Below are 27737 nucleotides of genomic sequence, written 5' to 3' on the forward strand. Positions count from 1 at the left end.
TGATGAAGCCAAGCCAGCCAGATTATGTTCCTAGGAATCTGAAAAATTCATCTGATGGCAAGATCTCCAACAGAAGCTCATTATGAGCCTCTGCTGCCGTGGTCCCCAGATCTGTCCGGGTTCCTGCTTTCAACGCTGTGAGCAGCTCAGTATCATTCAAGTAACCTTCTCCTTTTGGCTTTCAGTTCATGAGTCAATTTCTAGTGCTTTCTATCAAAGAACTTCAACTAATAGACTATTCAAAGACTAATGATGCTTGAATTTCTTCAGGAAATATAGGAGTGCCATGGAATCCAATTTGATATGAACATGACCTATTTTATTATGGTCCATTTCTTTGAGCACTGTCCTGCTAGCTATTTTAAAAACATGTCCTGGGGCACCTGGGTGGCTCAGTGGTTGAGCGTGTCTGCCTTCAGCTCAGGTCGTGATCCCAGGGATCTGGGATCGAGTCCAGAACTGGGCTCCCTGCAGGGAACCTGCTTCTCCCTCTCTGTCTCTGCATTCCTCTCTGGGTCTATCATGAATAAATAAAAAATCCTAAGAAAATCAAATAAAATAAAAACATGTCCTAACCGAAGGAAAATCTTTCTCTGTTTCCCTCTGTGTCTGCACGTCCTTTTCTTTGTGTTTATCTCCGGCTCCCTCTGTGCCTGTCTGTCTGTCTCTCAGAGGAAAAGCAGAAAGGAAGACTAAGGAAGGAAGCAGGAGGGACTGAGGTTACAGGGCAGACTCCTCGACTGAAGAAGACCGTGGAAAGTTCCAGAAGGGTGCTGTTCTCTGCTCCTAGGAACACATGCCTTTGGATAAGAGTTTCTTTTTTTTTTTTAAATTTTATTTATTTATTTACGATAGTCACACAGAGAGAGAGAGAGGCAGAGACACAGGCAGAGGGAGAAGCAGGCTCCATGCACCGGGAGCCCGACGTGGGATTCGATCCCGGGTCTCCAGGACCGCGCCCTGGGCCAAAGGCAGGCGCCAAACCGCTGCGCCACCCAGGGATCCCAAGAGTGTGTTTCTGATTCAAGGCTTCATTTACTGTTTTCAGCTTCTGGCAGCAACTCAAAGTAAAGATCCACCGAGGCTGGAAAGTTATTCCTGTTAGAGAGAGAATGAAAAAAAAAAATTTTTTTTAGAGGGGGAATAATTGTGCCTGCGTTTTCCGTTATTGGCTTTTGTGTTGTGTGTGTGTTTGGGGGGGGGGTTATTATTTTTTTTAATGAGAGAATTTCTCTGGAGTCAGAATTTCTTCAAGTGCTCTAAAAACTTCTCTTCTTTGAGCCATAGCTCTGTGAGCCGCTTCAGAAGAGCCGCTTCTGGATGCTCTTCCACCAAGCATTCTAAAATGTGGTGTTGGCCTCTTTTTTCTGAGCCACATCAAAGAGCACATATTGTTTCCTTTCTGAGAACAAAACTCTTTAATGGCAAGAAAGAACAAGAACCTGAGCAGCCGACCATCCCTCTCAGGAAAGACACTGGTAACCCTAACTACTACAACAACAAAAAGATCTGCTTCCCTCGATCTCTACTCACTTTTTGAAATGGAAACCCAAGTACAGTAGTTATGCCCTGGTGTATACGGCTCTAAAATGCAATCACGCTTTTCCACTTTAAAAACTCTTTGTGAACCTGGTTCAATGATTAATCCTCACAGGGCAGTTGGTAACACCTATCAAATTTTTAGGACAAAATGTTCAGTAAAGTCGCGAAGAGCAAAATCACAAATATTTAGCAAAATTGCAAATGTCCTTGTTTTTTTACCCAGTGATGTCACTTGCAGAGCTCTATCCAACACATATCAGGTATCCATCACTGGCGATATATAGGTCTACACGCGAAATGACAGATGTAAGATGTTATTTGTTATAATACTTGGAAGAGCAAAATATTGGAAACAAGCTGAACCTCATAAATGCCCTTGTCTTTCAGTGGAACGCTACGTAGCAGTTAAAAAGAAAAGAAAAAGCATTTTTACGTATCAGTGTGAAAGGATCTTGAAGACAGACATATTGTTAGGGAACAAAAAGTAGTCTGCAGAGCAACGTGTATGTAGCGCTTCTTGACTCAGGATGCACATCAGAATCACTCGGGGAATTTTTTAAAGTCCTGATGGTTGGGTCCCTCCCCTAGAGATTCTGATTTAAGCTTTCTGAGAAGCTTCCCCAGATGATTTTAATGTACAGCCAAGGTTGAGACAAGCTGGTATGTGGTGCACTTCCATTTGCTTAAAGAAGAAAAAAAAAAGGGTTTCCTTTCATAAGCTACGATGATCTCTAGAAGGCCACCCAAGAGAGTTGTCTGTGTTTATGTTGAGGATGGGAACCGGCTAGAAATTTTCAGTTGCATGTCTTTCAACCATATAATTTTATTAAATTAATTTTATATCTTGTGAGCATATTACCTATTTAAAAATATATAAATGAAATTACACTTTAGAAATACTCTTGACAAATACTACTTTGGAAAGAACAGGTGGAAATATTGAGCAAAATGATCTCCTCCTTGCCTTTTTCTTTACCCGCAAAGGCTGATGTCTTTTAAGAGGAAGATATACTTAGGGAGGCAGAAAATAAAATACTTGTCCATCCATCCATCCATCCATCCATCCATCCATCCATCCATCCATCATCAATCCATGTGATTCTTCACTGAAATGTTGAGCACTTATCATGTGGCAGGCACAATGCCCTGCTCTTAAGGAGTTTAGTTAGGCTGGGGAGAAATAAATTTCAACTGAGATTAATAATAGTAGTAATAATCCAAGGTGATGAGGGCTACATTAGAGATACATGCAGAATATTTTGCTTTTGAAATACTTTGGATCCCCTGCACTTTATGAAGATAGGAGAGTGGAAAAACTCATGGATAGGGAGTTTCAAGTCTACAGACACCATGTGTGTTCCTATTTGGGATGGGTACAAAGGGCTTGGACGTGTGGGAAGGGGCATGCCAACAATAGGCAAGGGCCATGGGTGTTACTTCTGCCTCAAAATATCTTTCCATTAGACTTTCACATACTGACGGGATCTCTAAGTTCGTAAATATGAATTTGATTACATTTCTCATTGATGCCAATAAAATCTCCTCTTATCTATCTCCTTTTCTCTGTTCATCTAAATGTAGGTGCTTAATCTGTAATGTATTCTCCGTAATTCATTCCAGTTTAGCAAACAGTTAATGAATGTCTCCCTCTTCAAGGCTCTGGGATACAAAACCAAGACACTGTCTTGTAGCAGGGGAGTCAGGCAGTTCACCAGAATTATGTGCTCTGAGAATGGCCCTCTATATGCCTGTGCTGCCCTCGGCCTCCTTCTGAGAAAGCAGCCAGTTATTATTTTTTAATAAGATTTTATTTATTTATTCATGAGAGATACACACACACAGAGAGAGAGAAAGAGGCAGAGACATAGGCAGAGAGAGAAGCAGGCTCCATGCAGGGAGCCTGATGTGGGACTCAGTCCCGGGACCCCAGGATCAGGCCCTGGGCCAAAGGCAGACGCTCAACCCCTGAGCCACCCAGGTGTCCCGCAGCCAGTGCTTAATGTAAAAATCATCTGACATATGAACAAATACATTGGAGGTCCTGAGGAGGGAGTGATTGATTTTAGGATGTGGGGAGAGGTTGGGGTGGAGGTTAGTGTAGGGCCAACCATGGTGATATTTGAATTTGGTCTTGAGGAACGTATCGTTTCATAAGGACATACAACAAAGAACGAGAAACCTTTGTGAGAATTTGGAGATATGCCAGTAGCTGGAGTATTGGGGTCACGCAAGTGACCATGAATATCACGTAAGGGTTTGGAGGGCAGGCGGATGGGCAGGTGGTGATTTGGCCCAATAGTTTGGGGTCAGACCGTGAGATGAATTTGGACTTGCTCCATGGCAGTGAGGAGCCACCCATGCTGTGCCGTCACGGGGCGTGGGTTTGCAGCCGTCGTGCCTGCACAGCACCCAGGCTGGTCCGGGGCCTGCACGGGAGCTCCCACCCACTTGGTGAGGAGCCCGCTAATGCTTAGATTGCACTTCATTGGAACACACCTGCCTCTCTGCTTTCTCAGCTCACTGTAGATCTAAAACATAAAAAGTCAAGTGTGAAAGGAAGTGCTGACCTGCTAGATGCAGGCTACCGGGAAGGAGAAGGGGGAAAGTGGCAAACAGACCAAGCAGCAGACAGCCGGGCAGTGCCAGGGAGTTTCGTAACTCGTCCAACCGACTCTCGGCAACCACGTCGGAGATCGGCTGGTGTCCATCCTGCCCACAGTGGACCAACCTCAGGGGATGTTTAGGTCACAATTGCTCTGCTCTGTTTAAGAGAGCAGGGGCATGTGCCGTCTGTCTGAGAAAATTTTTATTGAAAACAAATGTTTTCAAGGTTTGACACTTAAAGGGGTAGAGCAAATATTTTTTAAAATTAATTTTTTGGGAGCATCTGAGGGGCTCAGTCAGTGAAGCATGGAGTCTTGATTTCAGCTCAGGTCATGTTCTCAGGGTCGTGGGATCGAGCCCCACATGGGGCTCAGTGCTGGGCCCGAGCCTGCTTGAGGTTCTCCCTTTCCCTCTGCAATCCTAACCCCCACTCACGCCTCCCTCTCTCAAAAATTAACAAAAATAAATTAATCTTTTTATTGTGGTAAAATATATATAACATGAAATTTACCATTTTCACCATTTTACGTGTACAGTTCAGTGGCAGTTGGTACATTCACAATGTTGGGGACGCATTGGCAGTATCTGTTTCAGAACTTTTTTGTCACCCCAAATAGACACTCTGAACCTATTAAACAATAAATTTCCCTTTTTCTTTCTTTCTTTCTTTCTCTCTTCTTTCTTTCTTTCTTTCTTTCTTTCTCTCTTTCTTTCTTTTTTTTAAAGATTTTACTTATTTATTTGAGAGATACAGAGATGGCAATAGACATAGAGGGAGAGAAGATGAGCAGGGAGGAGAGGGAGAAGCAGGCTCCCCATGGAGCAGGGAGCCCAACATGGGGCTCGATCGCAGGACCCTGAGATCATGCCCTGAGCTGAAAGCAGACGTGTAACCAACTGAGCCACCCAGGTGCCCCTAAATTTCCATTTTCCTCTCTCCTCTGCCCCTGGCAACCCGGCATTCCACTTCCAATCTTTATGAATTTGACTATTTTATATAAATGAAATCACACAATATTTGTCCTTTTGTGGCTGGCTTATTTCACTTGGCATAATATCCTCAAGGTTCCCCCACGTGTCAGACTTTCCTCCCTTTGGAAAGCTGAGTGATAGTATACGCCACATTTACCAGTCCTCCATCCATGGACACCTGGGTCGCTTTCACCTCTTGGCGATTGTGAACGATGCTGCTATGAATGAATATCTCTTTGTGTCTTTACTTCTGATTCCTGTGGGGACATACCCCGAGGTGGGATCGCTGGCTATGTGATAATGCTATTTCTAATGTTCTAGGAACTGCCATACTGTCTAAAAAATAATCCTTTTATCTTTTTCTTTACCCAACTGCTCCCCATCCTTCAAGGTCCTAATCAAGTTTTACCCACTTCAGGAAGTCCTCAATTTCTCCTGCACTCCGTGTGCCACACAATCTGGCAGCTGACTAGCCCTGTGTTGTCTGGTCTGTCCCCGTGTTAGCTGTGTATCCCAGGTTAGATTGTAAATTGTCCAGGTGGAGATCACATCACGCTCAGGATTGTCCTCACTCTATTGCATAGAGCTCAGAGAAGAGGGTAGGCAGATACTCATAAATATCCCTGGCTGGTTGCTTGAAGTACCTTCAGAAGGAGGCACGGTGCCATAAATCTTCATCCTCGTATTTCAGGGGATTTGGTGAACAGTGAAGTTATTTGGGGATAGAACCCCAAAGAAGCTCCCACACAAGGTGGGGAGCGTGAATGGTAGGGGCCGAGACAAAAAGCTCGGGGTTGAGTTGGCAATGGCACTGAGTATTAATGAAACAAAAATGAGTTAGTCGTGGCCTCGTTGCCTACGAGAGTGGCTTCGTGGCCTTGGACAGATTATTTACCTTCTCTGAGTCTTAGTTACCCATCAGCAAAATGAGGTTGATATATGGTCAGTTTACAAGCTCTTGATGAAGCTGACCTGGACCATGACCAGAGCCAGAAAACACTGGTCACGTTCCCTCTCCTCCTGCACAGATTCCCCTCATCTCTGGCCTTCTGGGTCGAAGTGGTTGTTAGGGGTCTTACCTGTCCTTCTCTTTCTTCTTACTTTGTGCGAGTGGGTCTGAGAGCAGTGCTGGTGTTTTAAAAATGTGGATTGTGTGACTATTAGGGAGGATGAGGCCAGAAGATGAGGAGACAACGGCCGTTGAAGAGACAGCGTGTCACTTGCTGTTCCCTAGAAGTAGGAGGGATACCACGCCACACGGGGCCACACGGGAGGCCCCAGAGGTGGTAAGGAGCCAGAAAGGGCAGGGGAAAGCATGGATGAGAGCCTGTACTGTGGTTTTCTGGGAAGGAACGGTGAGGGCAGTGTAAGCATGGTAGGCAGGTTTAGGATTGGTTCGTTTGAACATTTCCATGGGCTCTGGAGCACTGGGGTTGTCACTAGTGGTTTGGTCCCTAGGCCCTGAGATACTTGGGGCAGAGGAACGCTACCTTCTGGACTGTAAGGACCGTATAGAAGGTGCTTTGAAGTACAGGCTCTGGGGGTGCCTGGGTGGGCTCGGTGGGTTAAGCGGCTACGTTGGGTTCGGGTCATGATCCCAGGGTCCTGGGATCCAGCCCGACATCAGGCTCCCTGCTCTGTGGGCAACCTGCTTCTCCCTCTGCCTGCCACTCCCCCTGCTTGTGCTCTCTCTCTCTTTCTGTCAAATAAATGGGTAAAAAAACAAAACAACAAAAAACTATAGGCTCTGGTTTGGGTAGCTTGCACATTGAATGAGTGCTCCCAGGAGAGTAGTTTGCTATCTTTCAGGGTTGGCTAGACCGGAAGGGGGTTGGGGGGGGCAGTCTCTCCCCAGTCAGCAAGTCCCTAGTACTAGAACATTAAGAATATGGAAAATTAGAACATTATACTGCAATACAGTAGGCGAGTGGCAAAAATTGCCTCTCAAATACAAAAGGCGTGATTCCTGAGCTCCCAGGACCGTTGGCCCAAACCTGTCCTTGTAGCTAAGGAAACACTTAATCTATGGGGCTGAGAATAATAGTCATTAAGAAAATAATCTTTCTTTCCCCAAATTCCCCAAGGATTCTGACTTTCCTAGGCCCTATCAGCTGTCTCCCCTCTGCTCTCCTTACACAGAAAGGTTTTAAACTCCTGAAGATAAATATCTCCCAGAGGTTAAGAAAATGACCTCGATGGGAAGAAAGTGAAAGCCTCGCTGGAAAATCTCAATGCAGGGGTGGCTCTCTTTCAGAGAGGAACCTTAAAAAAAAATAATTAACAAGAACACTAACAAATATCATAATAAAGCCTATTTTCAAATGAGAGTTGTAACTCAGCTATAAAACTTCACTGAAGTTAATCTTGAACAAAGACTTTGAAAAAATAAACCTCACTCCAAATTAGGAACGCCTGCAAATGTAGTAATTTCTACCTAAGAGGCTTTGTGTCCAAACATGTCATTTGAGAGCCCAGGCAGACAAAGGAGAATGCCCTTGGAAACAAGGCTGCCATTCAGCCTGGCGGCCCCAGGGCATTGGATTTCCTCTCTGGGCTCAATAACATTTTCAGCCACATTAGCCACCAGCTTCAAACCTGGTGGGAAGCAAATTTAAAGTGTCTCTTTTAGTGGAAAACAGTAAGAATGCTGTAGTTCACAAAAGAATGGAATCCTATGACTTTTGCCTTGGCAGACCTGAAATCCTAATGATTACATTTGAGAGTGGCTTGTACTCCTGGATGCTGAATTTATAGACACCTTTGGGCCGGCAAAGCTTATCCCAAAGGGGAAATGCCCCAGATCCTCTACTGAGCACAAATTCTTCCAATAGCCTCAGAGCAAATGTTTATTCTGTTCATCTTTGTATCCCTGGGGTTAAGTAATGAATAAATGAATGATTCCATAACCAGAGGGTAGCCCCAAGGTACTGATGGTAAAGAACAGTAGGAGATTAGAAATGCATTCACTGGAAAAAAAAAAAAAAGAAATGCATTCACTGGCTCATTCATTCATTCATTCACTCATTCATTCATTTGATGAACAGATGGCTACTGATTGTTATATCTACAGGCACCTGAGATGCAGAGGGGACAGAGACAGAAATGGTAGCTTCTAGAGGAGGAGTGGGAGATTCCCACATCTTCACGTGGAGGGGAAGAAAGACCTGCAGGAGGTGCAGAAGGGCTGGGATGGAGGCCTGGTGCAGGATAGGGAACATGACACTGGGTAAAAGGACATCAGATCAGGATGCAGGGAGAGCTCTGGTCAAAAACAAGCAAGGAACAGACAGACCTAAGAAAAGTTTTACTATCAAGCAAAGACCCCAATCCAGCCCAGGTCCAAGCGCTTAGGGGATGTGGTCAGTGGCGGAGAAATGGGCATCTTTTTTTTAGTTTTTAATTTTTTTTCAAGTGAGCTCCATGCCCAATGTGGGCTCCTCCTCAAGACCCTGAGATCAAGAGTTGTGTGCTCTACCGATTGAGCCAGCCAGATGCCCCTAAAATGGGCATTTTTAAAGCTGAAAGACCATTGACCAGCCTGTCCCAATTTAGGAGAGCAAAATCTCTGAGTGTGGCTGGTGGGTATATGTGGGTTAATTAAGTAAGCTCGGGATTTGTACACATGATCAACTGTGGTCTGGGAGACGTTCAGCTCCTGCCACCATGTACGTGAGGTGCCCCAATGAAGATCATGGTGCCCAGTTAAGTCTACAGCAGTCAGGTGGTCAGGAGGCCAGGTCAGGGCTTGTCCTGCCAAAGGGGGTGGTAGCAGTCAGAGCTGCTCAGGTGGAGGCTCTGCTGCCTCAATGGTTCTTGCTCTTGCATATATTCTGAGACCGTTGTGGTAGGAAGAAGCATAAAGCAACTCCCACTCCATTCCCTTTCCTAATTTCAGGGTCAGGAAATAAGATGAGATTCCGTACCCTGACTATGTTACGTTACATGGGCAAAGGAGACTTGGCAGGTGTCATGAAGGTTACTAATCAGTTGACTTAGAGTTACTCAAAAGGGAGACAGCCTGGGTGGGCCTATTTGAATCATAGGAGCCCCCTAAGAGCAGAGAGTCTGAAAGCATAAGAAGGATTTGCTGCACCTTTGCTAGCTTGAAGATGGAAAGGGTCAAGTGCAAGGACCAGAGGAGCCTCCAGGAGCTCAGAGTGACCCCATATAGATAGTAAACAAGGTAATGGGGACTTGAGTCCTGCAGCTGCTTGGGGCTGAATTTTGCCAACAACCTCAATGAAATTGGAAACCGTTTCTTCCCCAGGACCCAGCCCAGCCAACATCTTGCTTTCAGCCAAGTGAGACCCAGAGCAGAGAACCCAGCTAAGTCTAACCTACAGGACTGAGTTTATAAATAGGTGCTGTTTTAACTGGCTTCCTTTGTGACATTTGTTAGCTAGTAATAGAAACTAATACAACCTGTCAAACCCTGGGCTGGATACTAGGGAGACATGGGTGCTGCCTTCAAAAACGTTCAGCTTGCAGGAACAACAAATGCAGGCTCCTGCGGGGAAATGCCGGGTTAAAGGCCAAAGGAGTCGGGCCTGGAAAATCCCTGAAGAATCACTAGTGATGTGGTCTGAGAAGAGAGGGGTGCGTGAGTGGCAGTGATGGGCCATGGTGTCGGGGATGAGCTGGGTGGCTCCAGCTGTAATATCACCCCCAACGGTTAGGTGATGCTGGAGCCCCCAAGGTGCTTTATGGAAGGATGGGTATACACTCCCCACCTCCTCTCTCTCTTTCTCTCTCTCTCTCTCTCTCTCTTTTTTTTTTTAATTAGACAAGCTCCATGCCCAGCAGGGAGCCCAACGTGGGGCTTGAACTCACAACTGTGGGATGGACTCCTGAGTTGAGATCACGAGTCAGATGCTTAACTGACTGAGCCACTTCTCCCCTCTCTTTTTTTTTTATTTTTTTATTTTTTTATTTTTTAAATTTTTTTTATTTATTTATGATAGTCACAGAGAGAGAGAGAGAGAGGCAGAGACAAAGGCAGAGGGAGAAGCAGGCTCCATGCACCGGGAGCCCGATGTGGGATTCGATCCCGGGTCTCCAGGATCGCACCCTGGGCCAAAGGTAGGCGCCAAACCGCTGCACCACCCAGGGATCCCCTCCCCTCTCTTTTTGACATCAGAATCAATAGAAGAAGAATCAAGAAGTGAGAATTTCATTAAGGACAGGATACAGGGCTACAATGCCCCTTGCTGCTGAGAACCCCCGGGGCTCTCCCCTGTGGTGTTTGTCACAGACACTATTAACAGGCTTTTGCTGTAAAAGATGCTGCTACTGCCCAATTATCCAAAATTCAGTTTCTTTGCAACAATACTTAATAAAGAGGCAGCACATTAAAATAAAAGGAATGTTTAGGAACCCAGGGGAGAAAAAAAAAAAAAGGAACCCAGGGGAGATGAAGCTGTCAGACGGCTAAGGCAGGCCCTCTCTCGGGAGCAGACTTCCCTGCTCTGGTTCTCTGATAGAAGAGGAAGCTTCTCTTTCTATCTCTGCAGACTCTCCCTCAGCTCCCTGTGGATGCAGATGTCAGAGAGGGAAATACGCCTACTGCAGACTTCTCCTCCTGAAGGGTGAGAGGCAGGGAGGGTGGAGATGGGTGGGGGGCAGGCAGAGGGAGATGGGGAAGGGTAGGGGCTTAGTGAAGTGTGCCCTGCGAGGTCCCTGGAGACATTTTCCGGGGGCGGGGGGGTCATCTGCATCCTGCCAGTTCGCTTCTCCAAAGACCTGGAGACAAGGATGGCAAGGGCATCTGTTGGCTTCTGGCCATGTTGACAGTTTACTTTGCCATGACAGTGTTGGCCTCCTTCTGGTTCATGGAACATTTGCCTTCTTCCTTCCCAACTTAAAATATCGTGATAAAGGATTGGAAACGTCAGACCAAGAAGAGAGAATCCGGTGACAGAAAGTACTTAGGACTACACCAACCAACTGCGCATTCACTTGAGTATCCCTCTTGAGAACCACTCTGGTCTGAACGTGTGCGCCCCCCCCCCCACCCTAGAATTTGTAGGTTGGAATCCTAACTCCTGAGGTGATGGTATTGGGGATGGAGCCTTTGGGAGGCGATTAGGTCAGGAGGGTGGGGCCCTCAGGAATAGGATCAGTGGCCTTCCAAGAAAGGCCCGAGAGAGCTTCCTTGCCCCTTCTGCCACGGGGGGGGGGGGGCAGAGGGGGAAGGGGGGGGACACATATGGCTGTCTATGAGGAAAGAGGCTCTTGCCATTGAGCCTGCCAGTGCCTTGCCCTTGGGCTTCCCAGCCTCTAGAACTGTGAGAAATGAATTTTTGTTGTTTATAGGCCACCCTGTTTGTAGTATTTTGCTATAAGAGCCCAAACAGCCCAAAAGACTAGCAAATATAATAGTCCCAATAATTGTCCCAAAAGACAAGTGCCATGGAAGCTATTTGGGGATTTGGACAGGGGTGGAACATTCGGGTGTTGATTCTTTTTTTTTTCTTTTTTCTTTTTTTCGGGTGTTGATTCAATCAGTGGGGGTATGACTGTCTGCCTGCTGGAGCCCTTGCCTTCTGTTGGAGGTCTCCTGTGGGTACTTCTGTGCAGGACGTGTGCTCAGCCCTTGCTGGCTGCAATGACTCAGTTACGGCCTGCAGGCAAGTTTCCACATCCTGGTCTGCCATGACTTGTTCTGGCCCACCTGTCTGGTTTCATATTTGGAATTCTTCCCTACATACTGATTGCTACAACCACCCTGGACTGTTTTCTGCCTCCTAGATACCCTGTGTTCTCCGTTCCCCTTTGTTCCTGCACTGCTCTCTGTCTAGAAGCTTCTGGGCACCTCCTCCTCTCTCTTCCAGGCAAATTCCTGCTGCTTCTTCCAGTCTCGGTGCAAATTCTAGCACCATTAAACTTTGCACGGTTCTCTCAAACACGCAGGGGCAGGTTTCTCCGTGCTCACACCAACTCCTGATTGGCATGCTGTGTTGCAATGGTCTGTTTGCCTGAAAGTCTCTCCCTTAGACCTCCCTACCGAGGTGGAGATCCGGTTTTGTTTTGTTGTCATACTTGCGTTGCTAACCTTATTATACCTCTCTGCTGAACATTTGCTGATTGAGCGACTGCAGAGCTTGCGGACGGTGACGTTCCGTAGGGAACATTTGTCAAGTGCCCTGTAAATGTCTAGCTCATCCACCATCGGCGTTCATGAAATGCTGGACTTCTCGTGGAACACAAGTGATCATGCTGAGAAAAATGCAGAATGTGTCAGAGCGAAATCACCTGAAACGCTGACATATGGGGGAGGGGGTTGGGGGGGCATATATTTGTGGCAGAAACAAAACAATAAGACTTTGGAAGGGACTTGTGAGACATTCAGCTATTGAGAATTTTGGTTTGATGATCTGTCAGGGGAGCAAAGAGTAAGTGGAGACCCATTTCCTCCTGGTGACGGTCCTCAGCTCCAATCCTTTTGGTTTCAAATGTTGTCTCCTCTTGGCAGGGCAAGCAGTTGCGCTGTTGGGGCTTCTTTCCCAGCATCTGCACATGAACCATCGTGTACCCAAGAATGCCAGGCCTGTTTGCTTGCTAAGTCACAGCTCCTGTGCTCCTCAATGACGAGCAAATGAATAATGTGATGGGCTGCCAAGTTTTTGTTTTTTGTTTTTTAGTTTTTTTCAAGTTTTTTTCTTTAACTCAGCCGTGGAAAGAATAGGAGATTTGAAGTCAGAAGAAGACTCCCAAAGTCCCTGCCTTGACTCGGCCACTCCCTGCCAGCGTATAAATAAGCTCTGAATTTCTCAGTGATGTCATCCTCCAAATGGGGGTGTAACATTCACAGCAACGATGGCCTCACAAGGCTGTGGTGACTGCCACGTGACATCCCTTAGATAACGCTAAAAGTGAATTTTTTTTAATGGTAAAATTATGACTTTCATCCAGCTATGAAATAGACACATGTCAAAGATTGTATTTAACTCGTCTGTCAATGCGGAAATCAGTAAGATGGTAAAACTGGTTCAGGTGAGAGTTTGACTCACAGAGATGGTTGTTCTCCGCGGTGCACAATTCCTTTGCGCTGCCATGAATGGGAGGCTGTGCTGTCCCGTGGACCCGGGGAGCCGGTGGTGTCAGTTTTCTATGACTTAATTTCTCTCCGCATAGATCTCTTAAATAGCGTAGGCAGTCAAAAATAATCCAAGGTGCACATCCCCACAGTCTGGTAATTCCTGGAAGGTCCCCTAGAAAACCCCGAGCCCTCCACTCCTAGGACACCAGTACCCTCTTCTGCCAATTTTCCCTGCCACTCAGTAGCTGGGTATTCCTGGACCCACATAATCCTGTCTTGTCCTCTTTCTCCTTGACAACCACATTATTCCTGATCCTACCCCCTCCCACTGCCCCCCTTCTCCACTTGACCAGATTCCAACATATTTTCACCACTGTCCCTTCCTCCTTAAGGACACTTTTCTTCCAAGACCCGTTCTCCTTTCCTTAACTTCCTGCTCCTTCTCCGTCATTCCTGCTCTGTGGCTTAGAACCATTTGTGCGTGTGTGTGTGTGTGTGTGTGTGTGTGTGTTTAAGATTCATTTATTTTAGGAGACCCCTGGGTGGTGCAAAGGTTTAGTGCCTGCCTTCAGCCCAGGGTGTGATCCTGGAATCCTGGGATCGAGTCCCACCTTCCTGCATGGAGCCTGCTTCTCCCTCTGCCTGTGTCTCTGCCTCTCTCTCTCTCTGTCTCTCATGAATAAATAAATAAAATTAAAAAAAAAAAGATTTATTCATTTTAGAGAGAGACAGACAGAGAGGGCATGAGTGGGACAGAAAGAGGGAGAGGGAGAGAGACTTCCAAGCAGACTCCACTGAGCGCAGAGCTGGATGCGGGGCTCCATCTCACAATCCTGAGATCACAACTGAGCTGAAACTAAGAGTGGGATGCATAACCAACCGTGCCACCCCGGTGCCTCGTCTTAGAAACATTTTTAAATCCTTCTTACTAAACTGATAGCTGTGGTAGTTTTTTTCTTAAATGTAATTTCTATACCCAACGTGGGGCTCAAACTCATGACCCCAAGATCAAAAGTGGGATGAAATCCTTCTTAATTTAAAAACAAACAAAAATATGTAATTACTCATCTTTATTTGTGCAGCAATGCTGTGTAACAAAAAAAAAAAAGAAAAAAAATTTGACATTTTGATGATTTGTGGTAGAAATCAACTAACATTTTCCTTAAAGGGCCAGATAGTAAACTTTAGACTTCATGCGCCACATATGGTTTCTGTTCCTATTCATTTTGTTTTACTTTACAACTCCTTTTTTTTTTTAAAGATTTTATTTATTTATTCATGAGAGACACACACACAGAGAGAGAGAGGCAGAGACACAGGCAGAGGGAGAAGCAGGCTCCATGCAGGGAGCCCGATCGGGACTCGATCCCAGAACTCCAGGATCACTCCCTGAGCTGAAGGCAGATGTTCAACCGCTGCGCCACCCACGTGTTCCCCCCCCCCTTTTTTTAAAGATTCCATTCACTTATCTGAGGGAGAGAGAGAGAGAGAGATAGTGAGAGAGAGCATGAGCAGGGAGGAGGGGGGAGCAGCAGGTTCCCCATGAGCAGGGAACCCCTGATGCGGGACTTGATCCCAGGATCAGGGCAGAAGCAAGGCAGATGCTTAACCAACTGAGCCACCAGGCGCCCTCTTTACAAATCCTAAAAATTAAACAAATCATTCTTGTACCGGCTGGAGGCCAATTTGACCTGCAGGTGATAGTTTGTTGATTCCTGGCGTATAGAAATACGGCTTTATGTTTCACTCACGTCTCCGGGGCAAAGTACAGGATCTGTCCCTCTCCTCACTGATGCTGGGAGTCATGTGCTTGCTTGGCCAATGGAATGTTGGCAAGTGTGGCATGAAAAGGACATGACTGGCGTATCCATTGGTCCAGGAAGGATGAAAGACTTGTGGAGCAGACCTGGACCCAGACCCCAGCCTGGAAACACGGCCAGCTGGGCCCAGCTCTGATCCGCCAAACGCCAGCCAACCTGTGAAGTTTGGGGATGGTTGACTGCTTAAGCGTGAACTGCCTCAATAGGGGGACCGGTCATTGTTGTTATTTCTGTTTTGCTGATGAAAATCTAGACTAGTGTCCCTTCGGGTGTGATCAGGGACCTGCAAGATGTGATCAGAATCACCTGGCCTGGAATCCCAGGGTGGTGCAGCGGTTTGGCACCTGCCTTTGGCCCAGGGCGCGATCCTGGAGACCCGGGATCGAATCCCACATCGGGCTCCCGGTGCATGGAGCCTGCTTCTCCCTCTGCCTGTGTCTCTGCCTCTCTGTGTGTGTGTGTGTGTGTGTGTGACTATCATAAATAAGTAAATTAAAAAAAAAAAAAGAATCACCTGGCTTACTTGCTAAGTGTCAGTTTCCTGGGGCCTCCCCTTAGAGGGACGAATCTGGAATATTTGGGGGGAAGACTTACTAATGTGCATTATCTCTAAACTCACTGACGAGTTTGGGAAGCCTGTCTCCGACTTTGTACAAGAGTTTTTGGTGCAGGTTGGTAATAGCAACTTTTGTCAGACACCTGCCACGCACCAGATCCTCTGCGTATACACGTGAGCTTCTTTCAGCCTCGTAGCAGCCACTCTGGGACGTGGGGAAGACTGTCCCCATGTTACAATGGAGGAAACGAAGACATGGAGAGGTTCAGGACCCACCCCACGATCACATGTCTATCAAGGAGCAGGGTCAGGCCCACCTGCCATGCTGCCCCTCGGCCGGCTGGTGGACACACTGTGCTTTACAGTTGCAGTTTCACTTGACTTAGGTAATTATGAAACAGCGTGTGCAGTCAGTCCTTCTGGTCTGAAAAGGGAAGTGAGGCCAAGAGAAGAGTACATCAAGGAAAGGAGGGGAGGGTGATGCTGGGAGGGTGATGCTCTGTCTGCAGACTGTTGGTCAGGGGCAAGCGGAGGAGCAGGGCCTGGTCAATGTTGTCAGGGCTGACAGGCTATTTCTGGTTCCTGAGGATGCACAGAAAGGAGGCAGGGAGGGCGGAGGGGCGGCAAGGAAAACAGGTCCAGGGCAGCAGGGTTCAGGGGGCACACATGGATGCTTCGCCACAGAGCCAGTACCTTTGAAGAAAGCAGATGTGCCCTTACAGTTGTCGGGGGAGGGAGTTTACAATGCTGTTTGTCAGGCTCCCTCTTCAGGTTCTTGCCTAGGAACCTTCCTTTTCAGCAAGCTCTCTGAATCTGATGCTGGTGCCTTTAAAAAAAAATTTTTTTTTTTATTTACTTATTTGAGAGAGAGAGATTGCACAAGCAGGGGGTGGCTGAGAGGGAGAAGCAGGCTCCTGCTGAGCGTGGAGCCCCATGTGGGAGTCGATCTCACCACCCTTAGATCATGACGTGAGCCGAAACCAAGAACCGGATGTTTAACTGACTGAGCCATCCAGTCACCCCAGATGATGCTGGTGCTTTAAACCACATTTTGGAAAAACATGTAACTAAAGAAATAGTTTATGAACTATGAACATTGATTTTTCTCTTAAAAAATATGTAAGGAATATATGTGTTGTGTACATAAATTCTAAAATTTGGAAAAAGAAAGAGAAAAAAATGGCTTGAAATCCCACCACTCAGGGATACTACTATCAACGTCTTTGTTTTGTTTTAAGATTTTAAATATTCATTTGAGAGAGAGAGAGCGAGAGAGAGGGCATGAGTTGGGGGGAAGGGCAGAGGCAGAGGGAGAAGCAGGCTCCCCGCTGAGCAGGGGATGGGGGGGAATACGGGGGGGGGGGGATGCGGGGAGGCATCCACCCCAGGACCCTGAGATCATGAGCTGAGCTGACTGAGCCCCCCAGGCACCCACTATCAACGTTTTAATTTATTTTCTCCCATTTTTCTCTTATGTGTGCGTGTCCCGTATGTAGATGGGGCCATACACAGCAGTATTACTCTGTAGCTTGTGTTTTGCACTTAACAATCGATCTTACACCCTGTTCCATATCAATAGACATAAGTTTATCCTATTTATCAGTCAGTGGAGATACATGTTTGGAGGGAGGGTCTGGCATCTTTCACTTCCTCTTCAACATGTATTATCTAGCGAACACCTGCTACCCTGGGGTAAGGCCAGAACTTGGGGTTCCTTTCTGAACCTCCGTGCCCTGCACTTAGCTACACATCTTTTTCTTAAAGATTTTATTCATTTATTCATGAGAGACACAGAGAGAGGCAGAGACACAGGCAGAGGGAGAAGCAGGCTCCATGCAGGGAGCCCCATGCGGGACTCGACCCTGGGATCAGGCCCTGGGCCCAAGGCAGGTGCTCCACCCCTGAGCTACCAGGTGCCCCATGCACTTAGCTACACCTGACGGGAATCCTGCCTGGGCTGGGAAGTGGGTAGCTACTGGTTGGTTCTGGGCAAGGAACAACCTCTACTGGCTTTCTGGGCTTTAGAAAGCATTTGGGGAATCTGCAGCCTCTGACGCTGACCTGGGTGTTTTGGCTCTGAAGGCGCCGTCAAGCGGCAGGATTTGTGGCCCTGGATCACACCCCACCCCCACCCACAGGAGCCCCCCCCCCTCCCCTGGGGACCGGCTTCAGGATGGAAACCTGGGCCCAGTGAAACCAGAGCAGCCGCCTTTGAACGCACAGAAGGCCTCCCCCCTCCCCCGGGTCTCTCTCTCTCCCGGGCCCACAACAATGCAAAGTTCAAATCTATGGTTACTTGGAAGAGCATTTGGGAACAATCAGGGGGCCCCTGACCTCTGACATGTGACCCCAGGCCTGCCCTCCCTGCCCCGGAGACCAGGCTTGAGCCCTTGGAACCAAAGGGGGAAAAATGTGCGGTAGAGGCCTGTTTTTTTGAGAAGAAATGCACTTAAAATACAATCTCTAGTAAACTTAAAAAAAAAAAAAAGTAACCTGAGTAATTGGCTTCAGTCTGAGAGATAAACAAACAACAAAGCAGATCCTTGAACCTCCTGTTTGAGGCTGTAAAGGGGCTGCATTTATATTTTCCCAGTGCTTTTATGACCTAGGGGCCAGCCTTTCTCTGCCTCTGGCCCAGGCCGGCGCAAGGCCGGGCTAATCACAGAGCAGTTTCGGAAATGAGGGTCTGGGATGGAATTTCCTCCCCACGTCCCCCGTCTGCGACCGCCTCTCTGAGCCTCCCCCTCTGGAAGGTTCTGGCCCCAGCTCTGCACAGGGCTGCAGAACAAAGAGACTGTTTCTCTGAAATTTCCCTGGAGCCTAGTGAGCCTTGCGTTGGACAAAAATTCAGTGGAAGCAACTCTTCTATTCCCTTGCCAGTGCAGAAAAGGAAATCAAGGGTTGCATGTGGAGGCACCTACTAGGTGTCGGTCTGGGTGGGGGAGGGATACCAAAATGTATATGGTAGCTCAGAGCCTTGCCCTCAAAGAGCTTACTATTCACCTGGAACGTCATAACTAATCAGAACGCGGGGAAGAAGCCACCTCACGATTCAAGGCCACGATCCCAGTGACCGTTTGGCAGATGAAAGGTACAGGCCTTCGGAGTTCAGTAGCTGTGAGGACAAAGACCAGGGTCTCACTCACATGTGGAATGTAAGGACCAAAACAAATGAGCAAAGGAAAAGAGAGAGAGAAACCAAAAAACAAGATTCTTAACTCTAAGAGAACAAGCAGTTGGTTAACAGAGGGGAGGTGGGTGGGGTGAGGGGGATGAAGAGTGCACGTATCGTGATGAGCACTGAGTAATACACGTAGAATTGTTGAATCGCTATATTGTACCCCTGAAACTAATATAACACATTAACTGAACTGGGAATTAAAATAAAAAAAAAAAGAGTTCAGTAATTGTCTAATATTTGTTGAGCATCTCTACTAGACAAGCTATGGGATGGGATCGAGCCCCACATCGGGCTCCCTGCTCAGTGGGGAGTTGGCTTCGCTTTCTCCCTCTGCCTCTCCTTCGCTCATCCTCTCGAGTGCTCTCTCTCTCTCTCAAACGGATGAATAAAAAATCCTAAAAACCAAAGTGTGGAATCACAAAATCGGTATGATGGTATCTTGTCTCAAAAGATGGCTGCCACCACTTCTTTCCTCCCCAGGGGTGCACAGGCCCGGCCCTCCTGGAGAGGCGGAGTCTCCTGCTCCAACACCTTGAATCTGAGCTGGCTCATGACTTTGCTGGGCCAATGCTTTGACAAATGCATTATTGTGGAGGACGTTATGCTGTGCTAGTTATTTCCAGGCCTAGCCTTTAAGAAGACTGGCATTTTCTGCTTGACTCTCAAAACCCAGTTGACAGGAAACAACATGGGAAGCCCAAATGGGAGAACGACTCAGGCTCCAGGACAATAACCCCAGCCGAGTTTGCCAACAACCCCACCCCGCCAGCTTTGGGAGCAAGCCATCGCGAGCCATCCTGGAAATAGATCCTCCCACCCCACTGACCCACCTCAGCTGACGCTGCCTGGTGCAGCTGCGGGCTGTCTGGCCAAGCTCTGTCCTGGTTGCAAAACTGAACAAATCAATGATGGTCTTTGCATTCATGCATCTGCTTTGTTCTCACAACGATCCTTCAAAGAAGATATTATTAGTATTATCTGCACTTTGTAGATGATGGGGCTGAGATGAAAGAGGTTATGTGAATTATCCAACATGGCCCAGTGAGCAAGAGAAGTCACCAGAATACAGGAGTTGGTGCATGGAACACTTCAAAAGGAGGCAGGGATAACAAGTTGTGTGATTTAAAAAAAAACAAAAACCCACAAGATGGATGGGTTGAGGTTGAATTAAAGAGAGACCCATGTGTCAGGATAAGTTAGCATGTCATTTAATAATGGCCCGTTGAAAGGGGCCACTGAAGGCTTCTGCATAGAAGTGACAGGATAAAAATGACTTTGACAAGTGGCTGGACACAGGTTAGTTTGAAGGGACGACAGGCTGTACGTGGATGGCCCAGCAAAGAGAGCTGTTCAGGAGGGAAGCAAGGAGCTCACGGTGTGGCACACCAGTGACGGGAACGGGAGGCCCTGCACTAAGACTTACAACAAATTGGAACAGTGTTAGGGTTTGATGGCCAGTGGCTCCAGAATTTGAATCTGAATGTCCCAAAGGAGAATGGTTTAGGTGCTATGACTCTAGCAAGTGGTAATGCAGGAAGGAGAGCCCTGCTGGGGAGGGAAGCACATCCTCAAACACTGATTTGTGGAATTGGAACGGATTTGAGGAAGGTGATTTCGGTTTCAGACAAGCTGGCACTGATGAGCGGACAGAGAGTGAAGATGTGGAAGTCATGGCCTAGGCCCTCGGTGGTTTACAGAGTTCTCTCTCCATCTTCCATATACACCGCCTTGTCCGTGGACCCTCGACATGCATTCTTAGTACACGCGCATGCCAGACAGCAAGTAGAAGTAGTGGATAGTAAGTACTAATAAAAAAAATACTGATAAAAAGAATAAACTGCCAAAACGGAAAATAAATGCTATGGGGTGATCTAAAGAGGAAAGATCACTGGCCTCGAGCATCCAAAAGGGTTACAGTAGAATCAGTAGAAGGATCTTCCTCTAAGATAAGCGTGGAGGGCCTGTGAAAAGGATCATTCTCAGAGCCAACGCACATTGTTCGAAAAAGTGATTTTTAACCATCACAGAGTATTCCATCTCATGAATAACCACAGTTTATTAAACTCTCCCTATACATTTTGTGCATTTATGAGGTTGATAATTTTGGTTCTTATAAATAACACCAACAACAAAAGTCTCTGTAAATACATTTTTGCCTGCGTCTGATCTTTCTTTGAAGACAGATTCCTAGAGATGGAGTTAGTGGGCTGAAGGGTGATGATTTGAAAATATTCTTGATGCTTGTTGCCAAATAGGCTGCTGAAAACACTGCCAATCCACATGTTGTCCAGCAGCATGTAGAAGGCCCATCCCGCCATTCAGCTTGCAATGGATGGAATGAGAAGAGGACATAGAGCTGTCTATGTTGTAGGATCTTCTTTTTGTTTTTAAAGATTTATTTATTTATGTTAGACTGGGGAGGGGCAAAGGGAGAGGAAGAGAAAGAGCCTTAAACAGACTCCCTGCTGAGCACGGAGCCTGTGTGATCTCAAGACCTTGAGATCATGACCTGAGCCAAAATCAAGAGTCAAGACTCTCTCTCTCTCTCTCTCTCTCTTTTTTTTTTAAGACTCTATCTATTTATTTGACATATAGAGAGAGAGAGCACAAGCAAGGGGGGAGGTAGTGAGAGAAACAGGCTCCCCACAGGGACCCTGGGATCATGACCTGAGCCAAAGGCAGACACTCAACCACTGAGCCACCCAGGCATCCCAAGAGTCAGACTCTTAACCAACTGATTCACTCAGGCACCCCCGTATGACTTGGTTTATTTATTTGAGAGAGAGAGAGAGAGAGAGTAGAGTTGGGGAAGAGGGTAGAGGGAGAGGAGAGAGAGAATCCCAAGCAGACTCCTCACTGATCAAGGAGCCATCTTGGGGCTGGATCATGACCCTGAGGTCATGACCTAAACAGAAATGAAGGGTTGGTCACCGAGCCAACTGAGCCACCCAGGCGCCCCCGATCTTATTTTATTTTATTATTATTATTTTTTAAGATTTTATTTATTTATTTATCAAAGGCACACAGAGAAAGGCAGAGACGCAGGCAGAGGGAGAAGCAGGCTCCTGCAGGGAGCCCGACGTGGGACTGGATCCCGGGACTTCAGGATCATGTCCTGGGCCAAAGGCAGGCGCTAAACCGCTGAGCCACCCAGGGATCCCTGGGTTACATAGTTCTTGAAAAAAAAAATAAAATAAAATAAATTCTTTTTTCTTTTTTTTTTTTAAGGTTGTAAAAGCAACCCGGCAGGAAGAGCACTGTGCTCAGGCCAGGAAACTGCTGTCCCAGGTGCCCTGCTGACAGTGGCATCTCTGAAACAGCCACTGGGGGGTTCTCAGCAAGGGGCTCCCTCAATTACCAGGGCACCTCAACCTCCTTCCCCAGAGTCCTACCCGAGACCAAGCAAATCTGCATGAGCTGGGGTGGGACTTGGCCGTGGGTTTTGGGAACAAATGACCCACGAACCCTCATGTGAGACTCAGGAACGAACACCCCTGAACTAAAGGACCAAAGGAAGGTCTTCCAGGCCATGCTGGAGACTTCAGCCCCGCCGGGCTGGGGCCATCTCGGGGGCCAGGAGGTGCCGTGCCGAGCACACCTTTACCTATGTACCTGCCGTGCCTCAGCTGCAGGTGGAGGGTGGGCTCGATTCGTATCCACCAACGTTGGCAGACAGTGAGTCAGACCCAAACAAAATCGCATCTCTGGCCAGGGCAGCCAGGCCCTCTCATTCCTCCAGCCGGAGAGCTTGGGTGGGTAAAGCCAGGCCGGGACAGGTGGCCTTGGCCCTCCCTTCCTGTGTTAGGGAAGCCACCTGGTGGTCTCCCTTTTTGGGGTTTTGTGGTTGAGGAGAGAGGTGGAGGTGGGGTAAGGGAGAGGTAGGCCCGGCCGGTGACCTCCTGCTTCCTCCGGGCTGACGGGGAGCTGCCACTGTTCGCTGGCCGGGCTCCCAGCCGCCTCTGAGCCTGGAGATGAGGGCCATTTAATCCCTTGCTCCTCTCTGGTTATTTCTGCGGGGAAGGGGGCTGGGCCTGCCGCTGGTTCCCTCAGCAACGGGGCCTGGCCCTGCTCCATTGTGAGGAGGGCCCCAGCTGGGAAAATCCGTGGGGGAAGGAAGGGAGGAGCCCGGTCTTTCTAGGGCCTTCCCTTCTCTGACTTGGTGGAAGCTGTGGACACCCTGAAGCCCTCGGTTCCAGAAGGGAAGGGGAAGGCTTTAGGGTCCTGGGTCCCTGCCCAGGTGGAGACGGCCAGAGATGGGCCTGCGGGTAGGACAGAGCCACGGTTGAGGGTTGAAAAGGAGGGCGCAGCCGGGCAACATGCTGGGAGGAGGGGTGTTGGAAGGAGTCCTGGGGCAGGGACCTTCCCCTTCACGAAGGGGAGGAAGAGGCCAGGCCGCCTGGGCGACCCTGCTCGGGGGCTGGTCCCAGCCTGACCCCTGCATCCGCACGCTTGGCATCTTCCGACCAGACCAAGTATTCCTTTTAGCATTTCTATTCCCAGAACTTCCTAAAGGCTCATCTCTGAAGCGTCCTCCGCCGAGGGGACCTCGGCCCCCACCCTCCCACCGCTCGCTCTTCCCTGGGTTCTTCGCCACCGTGGCCTCCTCCCCACCGTGGCCTCCTCTCCACCGTGGCCTCCTCTCCAACGTGGCCTCCTTCCCACCGTGGCCTCCTCTCCGCGAGCCTCATCCAACTCCGCTGCAGCGCCTGCCTCGCCCGCACTCCTTGTTCCCACACTCACGCACACACGCAGAGCAAAAGCACATGAAAATCTCCCGTCCCTTTTTCCAGGCCCACTTTTGTGTGAGGATAATAAGGGCTTCGGCAGCCTCAAGAGGGGTCAGAAAACTGGCGCGGCCTAGAGCCGCCGGTGCAGTTTGGGGGCTCCCCGGATGCAACCCCAAGAAGGGGTCAGGGCCGCAGGGTTTCAGTCCCCTCGGTCCTTAGACGTGGGAGCTTCCAGATGTAAAACCGCAGCCACTCTGAATGGTCCCAGGCCACACCCGAGGGTCAGATGTGACCCGTGTGGTTTAACGACGTCCCTTAAAAATAAGTGTCTCCTGGAGGGAGACCCCTCCGTGTGTGTGAGTGTGTGTGAGTGTGAGTGAGTAATGCCCCTCACGCCGGCTCCTGAGGGACTGTGGTTTCCACCTGGAAAGCGGTGCCGTGGGAAGGGTCATGTTAAGGACCCCAGAGACTCTGCCACCAGCTTCCTGGGGTGTCTCTTCATCGTAGGCGGCCTCCCCAGCCCAGAGCAAGGGGAAGAATGGGGCCGTGCGCCTGACTCCCAGCCCTCCCAAGGCCGGGCCCCCCCAAACCACACAGACGACAAGGTCCCAGGTCATTTCCCCCCTGCCACCAGCTTTGCTCGGACAATTCAGCATCCTGTGCCGCCCCTCCTCGCTTAGGCTCCTCTCTCCACGTCTGAACATGCGGTCGCTGCGAGGATCAAGAAAATTGGCGTGTGTTGAGCAGGGAGCCCGGGGCCTGGTGCACAGGCGGCATACTTGCCCACACGTGGGCACGGTAGTATGGTCTTTGGCCTTTTGGCCTTGGGAGTGTGCCTAGGTTATCGCCACCGCTGGCAATGAGCTAGTGCACGGGCCCATCCATCCCAGCTCACAGGCCTAGAGATGGACGCCCAGGCGGTTTCCATAACCTGGCCACCCAGCCGCCTGGACGGTGGCCTCTGGATCTGGGCTCAAGTGCTCAGCAACCCCGGGGGTGGGGGGGTGGCGGGGGGGCTGCTTTCCAAAGCAGCCACCGCCTCTCCTGCATCAGCCAGTTTTATAAATGGCTTGCCTTACCTGAGTCCTTGGAGGTTTGTCCTGGGGAGACGGGTCCATTATGTCGATGCATTTGGAATCGGCGGGAGGCAGGCCTTGGCGGGTGGCTTTTAGTGCCGAGTAAGCAGGTGGAGAGAGAACAAGATCAATGCGATGCAGAGGATGTTTTTGAGGCTCCCTCCTGGGGGCTGTGGCCCTGCCTGTGCTCCCAGGTCTCGGAGGAGCCCGGGGTTTTAAGGCCTCCGAGGAGAACAGCTTCACACAAAGACGGGGCAGGTGGGTTTTCCCATGCTGGTGTGATTTTAGGGGAAGAGGACCGTTCCCCATGGGCGTATTCTCTAGATCTAGAGTGTGTGAGACAAAATGCCCCCGAAGAGAGACATTAAATCACTCTTCTGAGGTCTTGTTCTGTCTAGAGTCCTTTTTAGAAACAAGTAAGCCTACACTATGCAGCAGATGATGGGCCAACTTCCCGGAAGGCAGCAAAGCATTGCCCGTCCAGGCCTGGGGAGGAACGGGGACCAGGATGGGGGAGTCGGGGTGGGGGGTGTGGTATGAGGACCTCAGTGTTCTTCCCAAGGCATCTGGGGGAAATACCTTTGATGTGATGACGTCTGTGTTGGGATCTCTGCTGGGCTGTCCTGCTCCTCTCTGCTGATTTTTGACCAAGAACAGAAAAGAAGGAGGGCAGAGGGGGTGTGGGTGAAAGGAGGAGGACGAGGGCGCATCTGCCTAGCTGAGCGAAGCGGTCTCTCACCCAGCACACGTGTGTGCACGGGTCCACACTTGCACACACACGCGCCCCCGCCACCCGCAGCAGTTTTGGAGAATCACAGTGCCACCTGGTGGCTCTCCACGTGCAGAGACTCCCCGGAGCCCTGACTGCAGAGCCCGCAGCTGCACTGTCCCCTACTTGCTCCCTGCGGTTTCCCGCAGCAGACAGTCCCTCCTCACCCTCCTGCCTTGTTCTCAGGAAGGGAGCCAAGCCATGCACGTGCTTCTGAGAAGCGCTTTCCAGCGTCCCCGGCGGTGCTCTGGGCAAGAGAGACAGTACTCAGAAGAGGGCCTCCCCGCAGAACTCGAGTGCTTGGGGTCTGAAAACCCTGGCCTTGTGCTTATTTGGGAAGGAAGCAACAGGCCTGAGGAGCAGAGCTATGTGAAGCTGAGTCTTTTTTTTTTTTTTTTAAGATTTTATTTATTCATTAGAGACAAAGAGAGAGAGAGAGAGAGAGAAGCAGAGACACAGGCAGAGGGAGAAGCAGGCTCCATGCAGGGAGCCCCACGTGGGATTCGATCCAGGATCTCCAGGATCAGGCCCTGGGCTGAAAGGTGGCACCAAACCGCTGAGCCACCCGGGCTGCCCTGAGTCTTTTTTTTTTTTTTTAAATATTTTGTTTATTCATGAGAAACAGAAACACAGGCAGAGGGAGAAGCAGGCTCCACGCAGGGAGCCCGATGCAGGACTCGATCCCGGGACCCCAGGATCATGCCCTGGGCCAAAGGCAGGTGCTAAACCACCGAGCCACCCAGGGATCTCCTGGAAGCCCAGTCCTGATCGCAGCAGACCCCAGCCCATGTCCGACAGACACTGCATTTTTAAACCTCTGTAAATTACTGGAAGAGCAGAGAAGCCTTAGTACCAGCGGACTCCATTTCTGCTTTTCTGACTCAAGCCTTGGTCCCTCCAGTAATGGCTCATCCCACTTTGCTATAATTATAAGAAACGCCACCCATTTGCAACATCGAGTTTCCACCCTGTGCCAGGTACTGTGCAGGGGGGGCCCTTCCCATGGCTGGTGACTGTCAGGGCAGAAGTGAGCACACCCCCGGGGCTTTGTTTTCCTCCCAGGAACTCCTGTGATCTTTACATCCCTAAGTCAACTAGATCGTCAGGTTGATGAGAAGCTCCCTGCCTGGTACCTCCTGAGTGCCTGTGACTACCGTTGTGAGTGGACCAAGTAGGCACAGAACTATGTGCGTGTGTGCGACTAATTTCTATGACTAGGGAGCAATGCGGATTTTTCAGTGCTTTGGAATATTATTGCTTTTTTATTTTTAAAAGACTATTTATTTCAGAGAGAGAGAGCACGAGCAAGGGTGAGGGTAGAGGGAGAAGGACAAGCAGGCTTCCCACTGAGCAGAGAGCCCTACAGGGAGCTCCATCCCAGGACCCTGGGATCATGACCCAAGGCAAACGCTTAACAGACTGAGCCACCCAGGCGCCCCTGCTTTGGGATTTTAAAGGGACTCATTACAAGGATTACGACTTGCGAGATTTTTTATTTATGTAGGAGTCCGAGGAGTTCTTTCCAAATATTAACTCATGGATCCTTGCAAAATCCCCTGGAAGTGCCTGGCCATAAAGGGAACACCACCAGCGAATCATTAATCTGAGTACCAAGGTGGTAGAGTCAGGACAAGGAACAAGCAGTTCTTCAAACGTCCTCCCTCCGAAGCCTGGAGCAGTAAAACTCCCTGGTAAACAACCTGGTTTTGCATTGTGCCTGCTAGGAAGGGAGACTCCTTGTTTGGCTCGAGGCAGGGAAAGAATAGAGCTCTGAGAAATAATTCTGGATTAGTCTGCAAGCAGGACCACAGAGAGGAGACAGAGGGCTCACATCACCCCTTCTCCTTTCCAACTTATGAATACAGGTGAAATTGGGCTAAAATGAGTATTAAGAGACCTTCAAGGGGGAGGATCCAGATAGGAGTGCTCATAGGGACAGAGCGCCTGCAGGGAGTGGTGGAGGGAGAACCCATTTCCTTGCCTTTTTAGGTCCTACTGAATGCCTGGGTTCCTTGGCCTATCACCGCTTAATCTATTTATCTTTCTTCTTTCTTTCTTTCTTTCTTTCTTTCTTTCTTTCTTTCTTTCTTTCTTTCTTTCTTTCTTTCTTTCTTCTTTCTTTTTCTCTTTCTTTCTTTCTCTTTCTAGATTTTATTTATTTATTTGAAAGACAGAGCCAGCACGAGTTGAAGGGAAAGGTCAGAGGGAGAGGGAAATCAGGCTTGCCGCTGAGCAGGGAGCCTGATGCAGGGCTCCATCCCAGGACCTTGGGATCATGACCTGAGCCAAAGGCAGATGCTTAACCAACTGAGCCACCCAAGTGCCTCCCTTCCTCCATCTTTAAAGAGCATCCCCCCAAGCTCTGCCTCTGTCAGCCATCACCTTCTTTCATCTCCAGCTCTCCCCTTGTAAGGATCCTTGTGGTGGCACTAGCCCACCCAGAAAACGCAGG

At 49.0% G+C, this 27737-nt stretch overlaps 1 long non-coding RNA gene across 1 annotated transcript; it reads right to left on the reverse strand.

Annotated features, from left to right (window-relative positions):
* Positions 1–859: 859 nt before the first annotated feature.
* Positions 860–25201, reverse strand: LOC129514570 (uncharacterized). The gene is made up of 3 exons (XR_008665457.1): positions 25096–25201; positions 24520–24605; positions 860–1098 (listed from the first exon to the last, which is right to left on the reverse strand). It is a non-coding gene; the product is annotated as an uncharacterized LOC129514570 (long non-coding RNA).
* Between the last annotated feature and the right edge of the window lie 2536 nt (positions 25202–27737).

This window comes from Nyctereutes procyonoides, unplaced genomic scaffold (assembly GCF_905146905.1).
Source record: "Nyctereutes procyonoides isolate TBG_1078 unplaced genomic scaffold, NYPRO_anot_genome, whole genome shotgun sequence".
Classification (NCBI taxonomy): Eukaryota; Metazoa; Chordata; class Mammalia; order Carnivora; family Canidae; genus Nyctereutes; species Nyctereutes procyonoides.